Below are 14,060 nucleotides of genomic sequence, written 5' to 3'. Positions count from 1 at the left end.
AGTGGAAGACTTTAATATGGTTCTACAACCAATAGATAGATCATCTAGACAAAAAATCAACAATGAAATTGTAGAGTTGAAAGACATAGATCTAATGAACCTGACAGATGTCTACAGAGTATTCCATCCTGCAATAGCACAATATTCATTCTTCTCAGCAAGCCATGGAACTTTCTCCAAAATACACCGTATCCTAGGGCACAAAGCAAGTCTCAACAAATATAAGAAAATTGAAATAATCCTTGGAATATTGTCCAACCACAATGCATAAAACTAGAATTCAATAACAAAAGAAGCAGCAGTAAATACTCAAACAATTGGTGGCTGAACAACATGCTGCTAAATGATCAGTTGGTCATAGAAGAAATAAGAGTGGAGATAAAAATAATGAGAATGAAAACACAACCTATCAGAACTTGTGAGACACAGAAAAGACAGTCCTAAGGGGAAAAATTATAGCCTTGAGTATATATTGAGTATATATATATATATATATATATATATATATATATTGAAAACATAGAAATATCTCAAACAACCTAATGCTGCATTTCAAACTCCTAGAAAAAAAACAAGCTAAATCCAAAACCAGCAGAAAGAGAGAAATAATAAAAATAAGAGCCGATATATAAGAAATTGAGACCATATAAATATATATACTTTTATTTGTACATTTATTCTTTATATATATATAAAGAATAAATATATTCTTCATATATATTTATATATAAAGAATAAATATATTCTTCATATATATTTATATATATAAAGAATATATAAAAGAATATATTTATTCTTTATATATATAAAGAATATATTCTTTTATATATATAAAGAATAAATGAAACAAAAAGTCTTGTTCTTTGAAAAAATTAACAAGATTGGCAAATCTGATTAAAATGATGAGGGAAAAATCCAAGTTAATAAAATCAGAAATGAAAAAGGGGAGATAACAACAAACACCATTGGAAAATCTAGAAGACATGGAAGAATTTCTAGATATGACCATCCAAAATTGAACCAAGAGGATAGCAGCAATAAAGTCTCCCACAAAAGAAAAGTCCTGGACCTGATGGATTCTCTGCTGAATTCTAACAAACCTTTAAATAAAAACTAATGCCAACACTCTTTAAGCTTTCCACAAAATAGAAAAGGAAAGAATACTGCCAATTTCATTTTATGAAGCCAGCATTAAACTCATTCCCAAATCAGACAAGGACACAATGAAAAAAGAGAATTACAGATCAATCTCTTTAATAAAATTACTTGCAAAAATTAAAAAAAAAATGGCAAATTGAATTCAACAGCATATCAGAAAGATAAAACAAAATAACCAAGTTGGCCTCATCCCAGGGATGCAGGGATGGTTCAACATATGCAAATCATTAAATGTAATACAGAACATTAACAGAAGCAAAGACAAAAACCAGTTTATCATCTCAATAGATGCAGAAAAAGCCTTTGATAAAATTCAACATCCTTTCATGACAAAAGTTCTGATGAAACTAGAAGGACTGTACCTCAAAACAATAAAGACTATATATGACAAACCCATAGCCAACATCACTCTTACTGGGAAAAAACTGAAACCGTTTCCCTAACATCAGGAACGAGACAAGGGTGTCCATTCTCTCTACTCCTATTCATTACAGTCTTGGAATTCCTACCTAGGGCAATAAGACAGGAAGAAGAAATAAAAGGAATACAAATAGGTAAGTCAACCTATCCCTATTCACAGATGATAAGATCTTATACCTAAAAGACTCCTAAAACTCCACCAAAAAACTCCTAGACATCATAAACAGCTTAAGCAAAATAGCAAGATACAAAACCAATTTACAAAACTCAGTATCCTTTCTATACACCAACAATGAGCAAATTGAGACAGAATATAAGAAAATAATTCTATTTGCAAGAGCCTGAAAAATTCCCAAACACCTAGGAATAAATTTAACAAAGGATGGGAAGAGCTCTAAAAGGAAAACTGCAAACCACTGAAGAAAGAAATAGAAAAAGACTACAGAAGACAGAAAGATCTTCCATGTTCGTGGATTGGCAGAATCAACATAGTAAAAATAGTTATACTATTGAAAACAATATACATGTTCAAATCAAATCCCATAAAATTCCCAATGACATTCTTCACAGACTGAAAAATCAACCCTAAAGTTCATTTGAAAGTACAAAAAATTGAAAATAGCCAAAGGCATACTGAGCAAAAAAAGCAATGTTTGAGATACCATAATACCTGACTTCAAGGTACATACAAAGCCCTAGCAATAAAAACAGTATGGTAGTGGCACAAAAACAAATATGAAATCCCATAGAACAGAATAGAAGACCCAGAAATGAATCCACACAGCTATGATCACCTAATTTTTGACAAAGACACCAAAAGCATACACTGGAGAAAAGACAGCCTCTTCAACAAATATTGCTGGGAAAAATGGATATCTTCCTGCAGAAAACTGAAACTAAACCCATGTTTGTCACCCTGTAAACATATTAATAAAAAGGGATTAAGGACCTTGATATAATATCTGAATCTTTGAAGCTAGTACAAGAAAGAGCAAAGGATACACTGGAAGCAATATGCATAGGCAATGACTTCCTCAGTACAAATCAAATGGTTCAGCAACTAAGAGAAAGGATCAACAAAAGGGACTACATGAAATTAAAAAGTTCTGCCCAACTGGACAAATGGTCTCTAAATTGATGAGGCTATCCCCGAATTCAAGAAAATCTTTGCCAGCTATATATCAAATAAGGAAGTGATAACCAGAATTTTCAGGGTGCTCAACAAACTAAATTCTCCCAAAATTAATGACCCAATGAAGAAATGGGCAAATGTACTGAATAAAGCCTCTTCAAAGGAAGAAGTCCAAATAGCTAAAAAACACATGAAAAAATGCTCAACTACTATGGAAAACACTAGGGAGGCTCATTAAAAAGCTACAAAGTAGACCTGCCATACGATCCTGCGATGTCACTCCTAGGGATATACCCAAAGGAATGTGAGTCAGCCTACAACAAAGGCATCTGCACACCCACGTTTATTGCAGCACTATTCAAAATAGCCAAACTATGGAAACAGCCAAGATGTCTCACTATTGACAAATTCATTAAGAAAATATGGTGTTTATACACAATGGAATTTTATTCAGCCACAAAAAGAAAGAAATTTTGTCATTCTCAGGTAAATGGATGGAACTTGAGAACATCATATTAAGTGAAGTTAGCCAGCCTCAGGGGGCCAAAAGCTACATGATCTCTCTCATATGTGGAATATAGACCTACTACAAATACAGAAATGTTATGAAACACTGGTCATGCTAAGAGGAGGCATACAAGGGAGGGGTAGGATCAAAGAAGGAAACTAAGAATTTGAATATGGTTGATATATTTTCTATACAAGAAAAAAATATAGAGATCTTAAACTGTCTGAAATCATCATAAGAAAGGGATTAATTTAGAATGAAGAAAATCAGAGGCGATAAATAAATTGGGGTTACAATACATATATACATGGAAATGTCACAAGGAAACTCTCCATATAGCTATTTTTATCTCAAACAAGCAATAACATCATGTTTGTCTTTTTAATGTTTATCTTTTTTTTATTCTACAAAATTGGAGAACAGGAGGGCAGAAGAGGTCCTGCTTTGTGGTAGGGGTGTGTGTGGCACCAGTCGGAGGGGGGAGGTGGCAGGGAAAGGCAGAGGATGAATATGACAAATAATGTATACACATGCAAGTAAATGCAAAAATGACACCTTTTGAAACCATTACAGGAATCAGGGGACGGGGGATAACGGAGAGTGGTAGATGGGGTGAATTCAAATATGATATATTTGATACCTTGTAAGAACCTGTGTAAATGACACAATGTACCCCCATCCAGCATAACAATAAAGGAAATGAATAAAGATAGCTATACAGGGATTTTCATTATGACATTTTTATGTATCTATAATATGCCTTAAATTGCTTCCTCCCCTCCACTTTTCTTCTTTCTACCTTACTCCTTAGTTCTAATAACAATTTCACAGGTTTAAATATTCTATTTCCTTCTTGTATAAAAAGTACATCAACCACCTTCACCTCCTTTACTTCCTTCTTTGCCGCTCCCTCTCCCATTAGTAGCCTCCCCTTAGTGTGACCTGTTTTTTATTCTTGTCCTTCATTGTTTAGATGTCTGTTCATTGTTCAATATGATTTTTGCCTTGGTATTATACCTGTACATACATTGTGCTTAAGCCAATGTAAACCTTTCCACTTCGCTTCCTCACCCTTTCCCCTCATCCTGTGTTGTTTAACAGTTTTCAGTGTAGTTTCTTGTGTCTTGTTCTACACAGATGAGATGCCAACATATATTTAAGTAAGAGGAGTAAAAAAAACTTGTGCCATTGGAAATATTAGCACGGACTTCCCAACATACTTAAAATAGTGGGGAAAATTAAATAAGACAAACAGAAAAAGAGGAGAGAAGCTATAAATATAATTATTCTTTCTGAGGACATCTGATAGCCATTTGATATATATATATATATGTAAATATATGTACATGTATATAATATGTGTGTATGTATTTGGATCTTTATTACACATTGTATTAACAAAACTGAAGTTGAATTAAAGTACTCTCTGGAAAGAACTAGAAAACTTTTGTGAGATAATGAAGCAGAATATGGTTGTATTACCAACACAAGAAAAGACACAACACTAATCAACCACAAAGTAAAGCCATGAAGACTACAGGATCTTTTATTCATGAAAATATAACAAAGACTTCATGAAAACATGGGTAGAAATTTAGAGAAGATATTTTAATAAATACATCTGAACCTGGAAAACAGTATTTAGAATATAGATTATAAAATGCTACCCTCCCACAAAAGCAATCTATATCCCCTCATCTCCATACTCTGGTTTGTGATTTACACCTTCTTCCACTAAGAGGTGCTATTTCGCCAGACATTGAATTTTGCCTAGTTTGTAACTTGCATTGTCCATTAGAATTTGACAAGAGGTATGATGAGTCAACTCTGAGCTCAGGTGTGAAAAGGCTTGGCAACTATCTACTCACCCCCTTTGGATAGTACTATGTGATGAGATAAAACCTGGGCTAGTTGGCCAGTGTATCAAAAACTATATGGAGAAGAACTGAGTGATCCCAGCCCAATCAGCATCCTGAAGTAGAGGAAAGCTTACTGCAAATACATGAAAGAACCCCAAATACAAAGACTGAGTCAGCCATATAATCATAAGCTGAATTTTCTTTGAAAAAAAGCCTCTATATTAGAGGTGGATTATATAACAACTACCATATGTAAGTTAATAAAGGTCTAATTGAAAATAAAATCATAATCAACTTAAATAAATGGACAAGACCTTAACTGGTACACAGCATGTAAAGAAACTCAAAATGAATAAACAGATGACTGAACTATAAGAATGCTCAGGGTAATGCAAAATGCAATCATAATGATTTGTAGAGTAAAAATCACTCAACCCATACCCCTCATTTCTGAAATAAAAGAGGATGTCTCTTACACAGTGATGCTCACTACATGAATGAATTAATGATGAAACCCAAATCTCTATGTTCCTTCCAGTCATAATATTGGGCTATCCTGTCCCTCCTATAGTAGAGAAGGTGGAAGAATTTCCAAGAACGGCCAAAATCACACATGCATAGAAAATGCATGTATTCAGATGTTTCAAAAATACCCACCTGCAAGTTTTTTTTTTATCTTCTTTTTTTTTGAAACTCTACACCAGGACTACAACCCCACACTGCAGTTAGTAGCAAAGGTCAATCAAGGCAGGACTTTGATTGTGCTGTTTTGCCATGGCACAAGGAACTGGATCATCCAAGAGAACTGGGGAATTCTGGTCTACCCTGAAATGAAAGGCAAACATAGCTGAATATTCAGCATTTTTGGAAGGCTTTCAAAATACAATAGGTTTCCCACTCTAGACTAGGTATCCTCAAATGTAGTCCTTGGACCATCAGTTTCAGTATCATCACAGATCTCAGAAATGCTATTCTACCCTCTCCCTGAGGCAGTTTGGAGTGAGCTCTAAGAAACTGAGGATTATAAGACTAAAACATTTCATCCAGAATGGTGTTTTAGGAAAACTATGTGGTCTTATTACTACCATTTGGATCACTGAATTCCCAGAGCACCATAGGCAACCAGAACAATGTGTTTTGACTTGCATAAATCCAGCAATTTGCTCTGGTCAAGTTAAGGATGACATTCTATCTGTAGATTGATATGATAGAAAAATAACGGGTTACATAAAATATTAATGTTAGCATAAAAGAGAAATGTTAAAAGTAAACAAAGCTGAATAAGAAAAATGTGTAGCATTATATTTGAATTGACAAGATCAACATAATGTAATGCTTTTTTCTAAAAACCTAAATTTCATCACTATCACTCAAATGTGTCTAAACAAAAAATAACTTTCCTAAGGTGAACCAACTCCATCAACCAGGTGATCAAAGCTAAATACCATTTTGCACTACAAAACATGCGAATTCTAGTTTGGGACAATAAAAGTTCTGTCTGAAACATGGGCGTCAAATTTGCACCACAAATCAAGAATTTGGTGAAATATTCATGACAGTAATTTTGTAGGACAAAAGAACCAGTTTGTAGGCTTCTGTTGGTGACACTTGGGAGAGTTTTGCATTAAAATCAATGAGTAAAAAAATCCATTCTAACATATAGACTAAATAAAAACTTATGAGTTTAATGGAATTGATCCACAGAAGAAAGACAGAATAAAAATATTTTCCCCTATTGATGGAGATTATTATTTTAACTCCTTTATAAGAACATTGGTAACTAAAGTTAGATATTAAGGTGCATACTGTCTTAGAGGAATAATTGTAATTTATTCTGACATGATAAATAAATTTGTTTTACACTAAAATATCTGGTAAGAAAAGAAGATAGAAGACTTTAAATAAAAATCTCATAGAAATCATGAATGAATTTTTAAATATTATGTGAAATTTTCAAGGGAACTTCTTTGTTGACAATTATTACCCAGCAGACTACTAATAATTATAACAGAAGAAACCATAGATTAACAAAGAAATCTGGCTAAGATGTTCTTAACCAATTGATCAAAACGAACATCACTAATCATTGGATAACCTTTCATTACATAATTCCTAAAGAGTTACAATTTCAAGTAGTTAGCATGCTAAGAGATTTATAGCCAAAAATGTTGAAGCTTAATATGATCAACAATGCAATTCTAACTCCTAATTAATCAAAAGTGGTATTATAGAAGCAAATTAACTGATAATACAAAATAATAATCTGATAAATACAGAATTGTTGAAAACTCCATGATATGAAAACATGAAGAAAATGATTGGGTGACTTTTCTGAGTTAGGAGAGCTTAAGAAGCATGAAACAAAGCAATGTGTAAACACAGATTTGAGAAAAGACAAGCTCTGTGAAAAATATTTCAAAAAGTTAATGGAAATTGAATATAGGTTACATATAGAGGTTATAATGGAACTATTGTCAATTTCTTTTAATGTAGTAATAGAAATTTAATTATGTGAGAGAATATCTTCATTCCTAGGAGATATTCTCTGAGGTCTCTAATGTGAGTATTCAAGTACACAATATGTTTTGAAGAGGTTCAGCAAAATCTTATGAATATATATGTAGATGTATACACACATATCAATACCAACATATGGTGGTGTGGCGGTATGTCAATAATTTTGCAGATAGTAAAATTTGAGTGTTCTGTACTAGGCTCCTCTTAGTTATTCTGAATGGTTCATAAACTTCATGATAAAAAACTTTGACAAAACATATTAAAACTGCATTAACTTTCATATTTATATTTGGAAATCATCAGCTTGTCTCACTCACAAACTTAAGTAATATTAAAAGCTGTAGTTTTCAAACAAATTTCCTGAGTCCACAACTAGAAGTTGTTAAAAAGTGAAAGCACAGAACTAGGCACAGAATAGATGTGATTAAAGTGCTGTTTTGAGGACGTCAATAAGAGATGCTGACTAAGAGATTTGTAGACATTGAATCAGCTCTGTGTTCTATGTTCCTGATATGGGTTTAATCTACCATTATCACCACAAATAGGTACTTGATCTGTTTAACCCAAATAATTTTCACAACTTCCAGTGTACATTCCCTAAGACTATGCCTTTGGTCCAGAATCCTGAAACCAGAGACAACATGAAATACCAAAAAATTCAAATTCCACAGAAGCCCTTAAAATGGACCTACATGTACTTTCATTCTACCACTCATTATTCCCCATTCCATGTTTCTATGGACTTCCTTGTCTCCACAGCACCTTTATCTACACAATGTCTGGTTGTTCTTCATAATTCAGAAGTAGTTCCACTTTGCCCCTGAAGTTTAATTAATGATTACAGACCACCTTGATCATGTATATTCATCTCCAGATTCATATGTTAATTGGGCACTAAGTTATACCCACCATTTTCACTAAGACTTTATCAAGCAGAGATACAACTGAGGATCATCCATGCTCTCTGACCTTAGGCATTGCTCTGAGAATCATCTATTCCACAAATGTAAGATGAATGGTGAATGGGGACAAATGGATATTTGACAGTAGTAAAAAGAAAAAAAAGAAAAACAGAAGAGGAGGCTGACGGTTCTTATCTGGTCAAAAATGGGCTTGTATTTGAGCCCCACTTGTTCAGAATCATCTCCAGCTGTCTGCAGTTAAAATTCAACACCCTGATGGACTTGGCCAAACCGATATTCTTGTTTCTCCATAACCTGGCTAAGTCAATGTAAATTTAAGATGGAATTATTAAAAATGAACATTTTAATAAATGATAATTTAGCTGACTGCAATTTATTGTTGTCCAGAGCAAAATGGTCAATATAATAAGAGAAGAATATATTGACAGATGGAAAAAGGATCATTGTGTCTTTCTTAAGAAACCAGATAATTTACTGCATATGGAGGCAAGAGATTTTTATCCTGTAGTGATTAAATCTTCTTCTCCATTTCTCTTTGACATTCCAGTAATGCATTCCTCCACACTACTCCAGCAAAGCATCTGTGTAAATATAATGAATTTCTAAATGCAAGGGTGCATACCACAATCTTATAGGTGAAACATGCCCTGACTTTTCCTTTCTAAGCTTCCTCTGTGGTATCTCCTTCAAGTACTCACCTCCTACATAATGCAGAGATCCACTGTGTCAAATACTATTTTTTCACATCCATGTATTGAAAAAACTCATCTCCTAGTTGGAATAGAAGCAATAATTTTAGTGACCTCAATCATAGCAATATTTCTAGGTATATTTATAGAATGAGACACTAAACATCTATGATAAGTAAAGTACCACTCTACATACTTAGAATTACAAAGTGGTTTGCGTGTGAAGCTGTAATGAATGTCTTTAGATACCACATTTTCTTAATCCATTTGTCAGTGCTGGGGCATCTTGGCTGTTTCCATAACTTGGCTATTGTGAATAGTGCCGCAATAAACATGGATATGCAGGTGCCTCTGGAGTAACAGTCTTTTGGGTATATCCCCAAGAGTGGTATTGCTGGATCAAGCTGGGTGGCTGTAACTTCTTATATCAGTTACATATATTATTATATAAAAATTTTACAGATTCTAATGGGGGTTTCCAATTGACTTATGTTACCTTGCCTACTTTCATACTTTCTTCAGGAGAGTTTCCCTTTCACTACCATGGTCTTGATCTCCAGTAGTTAGACAGTCCTGACCTCCAGCATTAAGGAATTATAATCTTAACATAGGCTAAATAATCAGTATTCTTTAGCTACCTGAACACATGTGCATCGATTGACAAGTAGCTGAAACAAAAATAGTCAAAAAATGTTGTACATAAGATTGATTTTGATGCTTAGAAGTGATCAAAGGTTAATGACCATGAGGCTTGAACTGTCCCAAGGCCATATTTTCCACCAACTGAAAGGCTGGGACAAAACACAAGCAAACCTCTAATAATGCAGACATGAGGGTTGGATAAGCAGAGATTTATCTGAATTTCTGAGTTACTTTTTATCTGTATACACAGTCATTCCTTCAACTTCCCTTTTTCATAACTCAATAAACTCTTTTGTATAAGATACATGGAATAGTTTGTATCAATTTTATAAAGTTTAACTAAATTTATAACAGAAGCTTATCTTAATCATCCATGAAAATGATGACCATGTGGACTGATTATGTAATCAGGCTTGATGATGTAAATTGCCTATCTTCATTGCTAATGGGTAAAGATTAAGATAGAGGTTAACATAATCTAATTGAAGTTTTTTTAGTGATCTTTCCAAGCCAAATCAATGAAGGATGTAGAGGTGAAAGAATTGAAGTTGTGCTAGATTAATATATTACCCAGATTGGAAGGTTTATCTCACTTAATATTGATAAATTTTGTACTGGGTAGAAACCGATTATCACATCAGAGAGTAATCCTTTTAGTTTCATGTTGACTTTGATCTGAACTATGAACTCCATTACATATTTGTTATTATTAGTTAATCTATTGAACAATGGAAGGAAATTACTCAAGATAATATTTTGTCATTTTTTAAACAATAATATTGTCCAAACTCTGAATTGTATATCTTAGAAAAATTGTTACTATAAATATCTTACACATTCAAATGAGTGGAGACAGTCTTTTGATACCTGTGGAACACACATTTAACATGTGCTGTACAAAAATTAAAATGCTTTAGCTAGTTCTTATTTAATACCCAAAGAATTCCCTTATACTGTTCCGTCTTATCAATAAAGGTAAAACCTGATATTTTCAATGATAAGAATTTTTAGAAAGTCATTCAGGACATAAGAAAAGTCATAATTTGACCATAGTTCTGTATGATTCCATTTCCACTGTATGAAATTCCTGCTTAGAAAAGTAAAGGAACTTTAAACTAATAAATTTGCAAACAGTAAGTAGGAAGTCATAATCCTCTCTGTTTTTGATATTGGAATGTGAATAATAGGTTTACCAGTAAGTGCAATTCACCAGTTGATGACCCAATAATGTAATTCTCACTTCCTCACATCACATTTCATTAATATGTACACCCATTCACTCTAGACACAATACCTTTAGTGAGGAATATGTCTTTTCTCTTCAGAGCATCATGTTCAAATGGCCAGTTCTACCTCTTCTTCTACTTGGTACACATAAGCAGAATCAATATGGTAGAACCCAGCATTTATAGCTATTTTGGTGCCCTCCATTGCCTTACATTTAGGAACTTAAATGAACAACTAAAAGTAGTATTTGGAAATAAGTTATGATAAGTAGCTCATAGTGAGCAAACTAGACAGTTCACAAGACTGAAATGAATTTTGCATTACAATGTCATCTTCAGATAACTTAATTGGTCATAAGGAACTACTTCCCTGAATTTGAATCCCTAGTTTTTCTATAAATCTTCGGGAAATATCCAAGTAATAGTTGTGAACATCGCAGGCAGAAGCAGTATCTTTCACAAAAACAGAATATGACATTTTAGGAACCTCTTAAATAGTAGAAAATACAGATTAATCATTGGCATTGGAGGATCAAAGGAACACATCATTTTCAATGACCTTCTAGAAAGACTTATAGGATCAGCATATAGTTTCAGTCATGTTATTTTTATATCGTGATGTTACAAAGTAATATTAACACAGTAGAAATATTCATGGGATGAAGTGTAGAAGAAATATGGGGTAAGTATCTGTGAGTTCTTCCAGAGAAGACACACAGAACATAATAAATTCCTTTCAACATTGAATTCTGACAATACATGAGGGATGTTAAGTGAAAGGAAAGCTTTAAATCATTTTCTAAAATTTTACCTGTGCTAGTTATTTAGAACCCCTCTGCTAGGGTCAAATTCGCTAAAGAAATGAGTTATACATAAACCCCCTGTTTATATAAGCAATTAAGGGACAGCTACCATCCTTATGTGTTGCAGAACCATGAGAAATCAAAGTTACCAGACGCCAGCCTGGACCTGACTGTTAAAAGACATCTGAACAGCAATGATGTGCTTTGTAAAATCCTTTGTACATAGTCTTTCTCTCTGTAAGAGAGAACAAAGTACTGTCAGGAAACAATTTATACTCAAATGAACTACATTCATAAATAAGAAATTCCCTTAATCATATAAGGGATTATTAGTGTAGCTGTCACCCTTAAAACCAAAGAGCCTTCTTTTAGGAAAGATTTGCCTAGAGTGAAATTCGTAGTTTCTGCCTTCTCTATCAAATTTGGACAATGATTTGAAAGTTAATTATTAAATGATAAAGAAGCAAATGAAAACATACTTCTCAATTTAAGAATTTTAGAAATTTTGCTTTCTCAATAACATTACAATGATCAAGATACAGACACCCATAGCCTTCTTTTTTTTATTATTATTCATATGTGCATATAATGCTTGGGTCATTTCTCCCCTCTCCCTCCACCCCCTCCCTTACCACCCACCCCCTGCCTTACCACCCACCCCGCCACCCATAGCCTTCTGATTTATGTCCAGACTTTCTTAGGTGTAAGGCTGCTCAGAGATTTACCAAGGCTTCAGCTTAGTGGTGTCCTTTATTCTTCCTGCCCTTCACGCCACTTTGCCCTTTTTAACAATCAAGTCCTGTCACAGTGTTGGTGTTTTGTGTTTCCTTAAATCTTATAGATGGATAAATGTGAATTCATATTTCAGGAAACTCATCCCTTATAGCACAGTTAGTAAGTGGTCTGAAGAAGATCTTAGAATACAAAATTCCTTCCAGGCTAATTAATTGTTATTTCAAAGGACCATCTTTTGCCACCTCACTTTATTTATTTATTTTTTCATTTTTCTTTTATTATTCATATGTGCATACAAGGCTTGGTTCATTTCTCCCCCCTGCCCCCACCCCCTCCCTTATCACCCACTCCGCCACCTCCCTCTCCCCTCCTCAATACCCAGCAGAAACTATTTTGCCCTTATTTCTAATTTTGTTGTAGAGAGAGTATAAGCAATAATAGGAAGGAACAGGGATTTTGCTGGTTGAGATAAGGATAGCTATACAGGGCATTGACTCACATTGATTTCCTGTGCGTGGGTGTTACCTTCTAGGTTAATTCTTTTTCATCTAACCTTTTCTCTAGTACCTGTTTCCCTTTTCCTATTGGCCTCAGTTGCTTTAAGGTATCTGCTTTAGTTTCTCTGCGTTAAGGGCAACAAATGCTAGCTAGTTTTTTAGGTGTCTTACCTATCTTCACCCCTCCCTTGTGTGCTCTCGCTTTTATCATGTGCTCAAAGTCCAATCTACTTGTTGTGTTTGCCCTTGATCTAATGTCCACATATGAGGGAGAACATACGATTTTTGGTTTTTTGAGCCAGGCTAACCTCACTCAGAATGATGTTCTCCAATTAAATCCATTTACCAGCGAATGATAACATTTCATTCTTCTTCATGGTTGCATAAAATTCCATTGTGTATAGATACCACATTTTCTTAACCCATTCGTCAGTGCTGGGGCATCTTGGCTGTTTCCATAACTTGGCTATTGTGAATAGTGCCGCAATAAACATGGATATGCAGGTGCCTCTGGAGTAACAGTCTTTTGGGTATATCCCCAAGAGTGGTATTGCTGGATCAAATGGTAGATCGATGTCCAGCTTTTTAAGTAGCCTCCAAATTTTTTTCCAGAGTGGTTGTACTAGTCTACATTCCCACCAACAGTGTAAGAGGGTTCCTTTTTCCCCGCATCCTCGCCAACACCTGTTGTTGGTGGTGTTGCTGATGATGGCTATTCTAACAGGGGTGAGGTGGAATCTTAGCGTGGTTTTAATTTGCATTTCCTTTATTGCTAGAGATGGTGAGCATTTTTTCATGTGTTTTCTGGCCATTTGAATTTCTTCTTTTGAGAAAGTTCTGTTTAGTTCACATGCCCATTTCTTTATTGGTTCATTAGTTTTGGGAGAATTTAGTTTTTTAAGTTCCCTATATATTCTGGTTATCAGTCCTTTGTCTGATGTATAGTTGGCA

General features: G+C 34.2%; 1 pseudogene; it reads right to left on the bottom strand.

Moving 5' to 3' along the window:
* Window positions 1-5,772: 5,772 nt before the first annotated feature.
* LOC141417270 (aldo-keto reductase family 1 member C4-like) lies at window positions 5,773-10,363 on the bottom strand (annotated as a pseudogene).
* Window positions 10,364-14,060: the final 3,697 nt, after the last annotated feature.

The sequence above is a fragment of the Castor canadensis genome, chromosome 15 (assembly GCF_047511655.1).
Source record: "Castor canadensis chromosome 15, mCasCan1.hap1v2, whole genome shotgun sequence".
NCBI lineage: Eukaryota > Metazoa > Chordata > Mammalia > Rodentia > Castoridae > Castor > Castor canadensis.
This window is presented reverse-complemented; position numbering and strand designations above follow the sequence as displayed.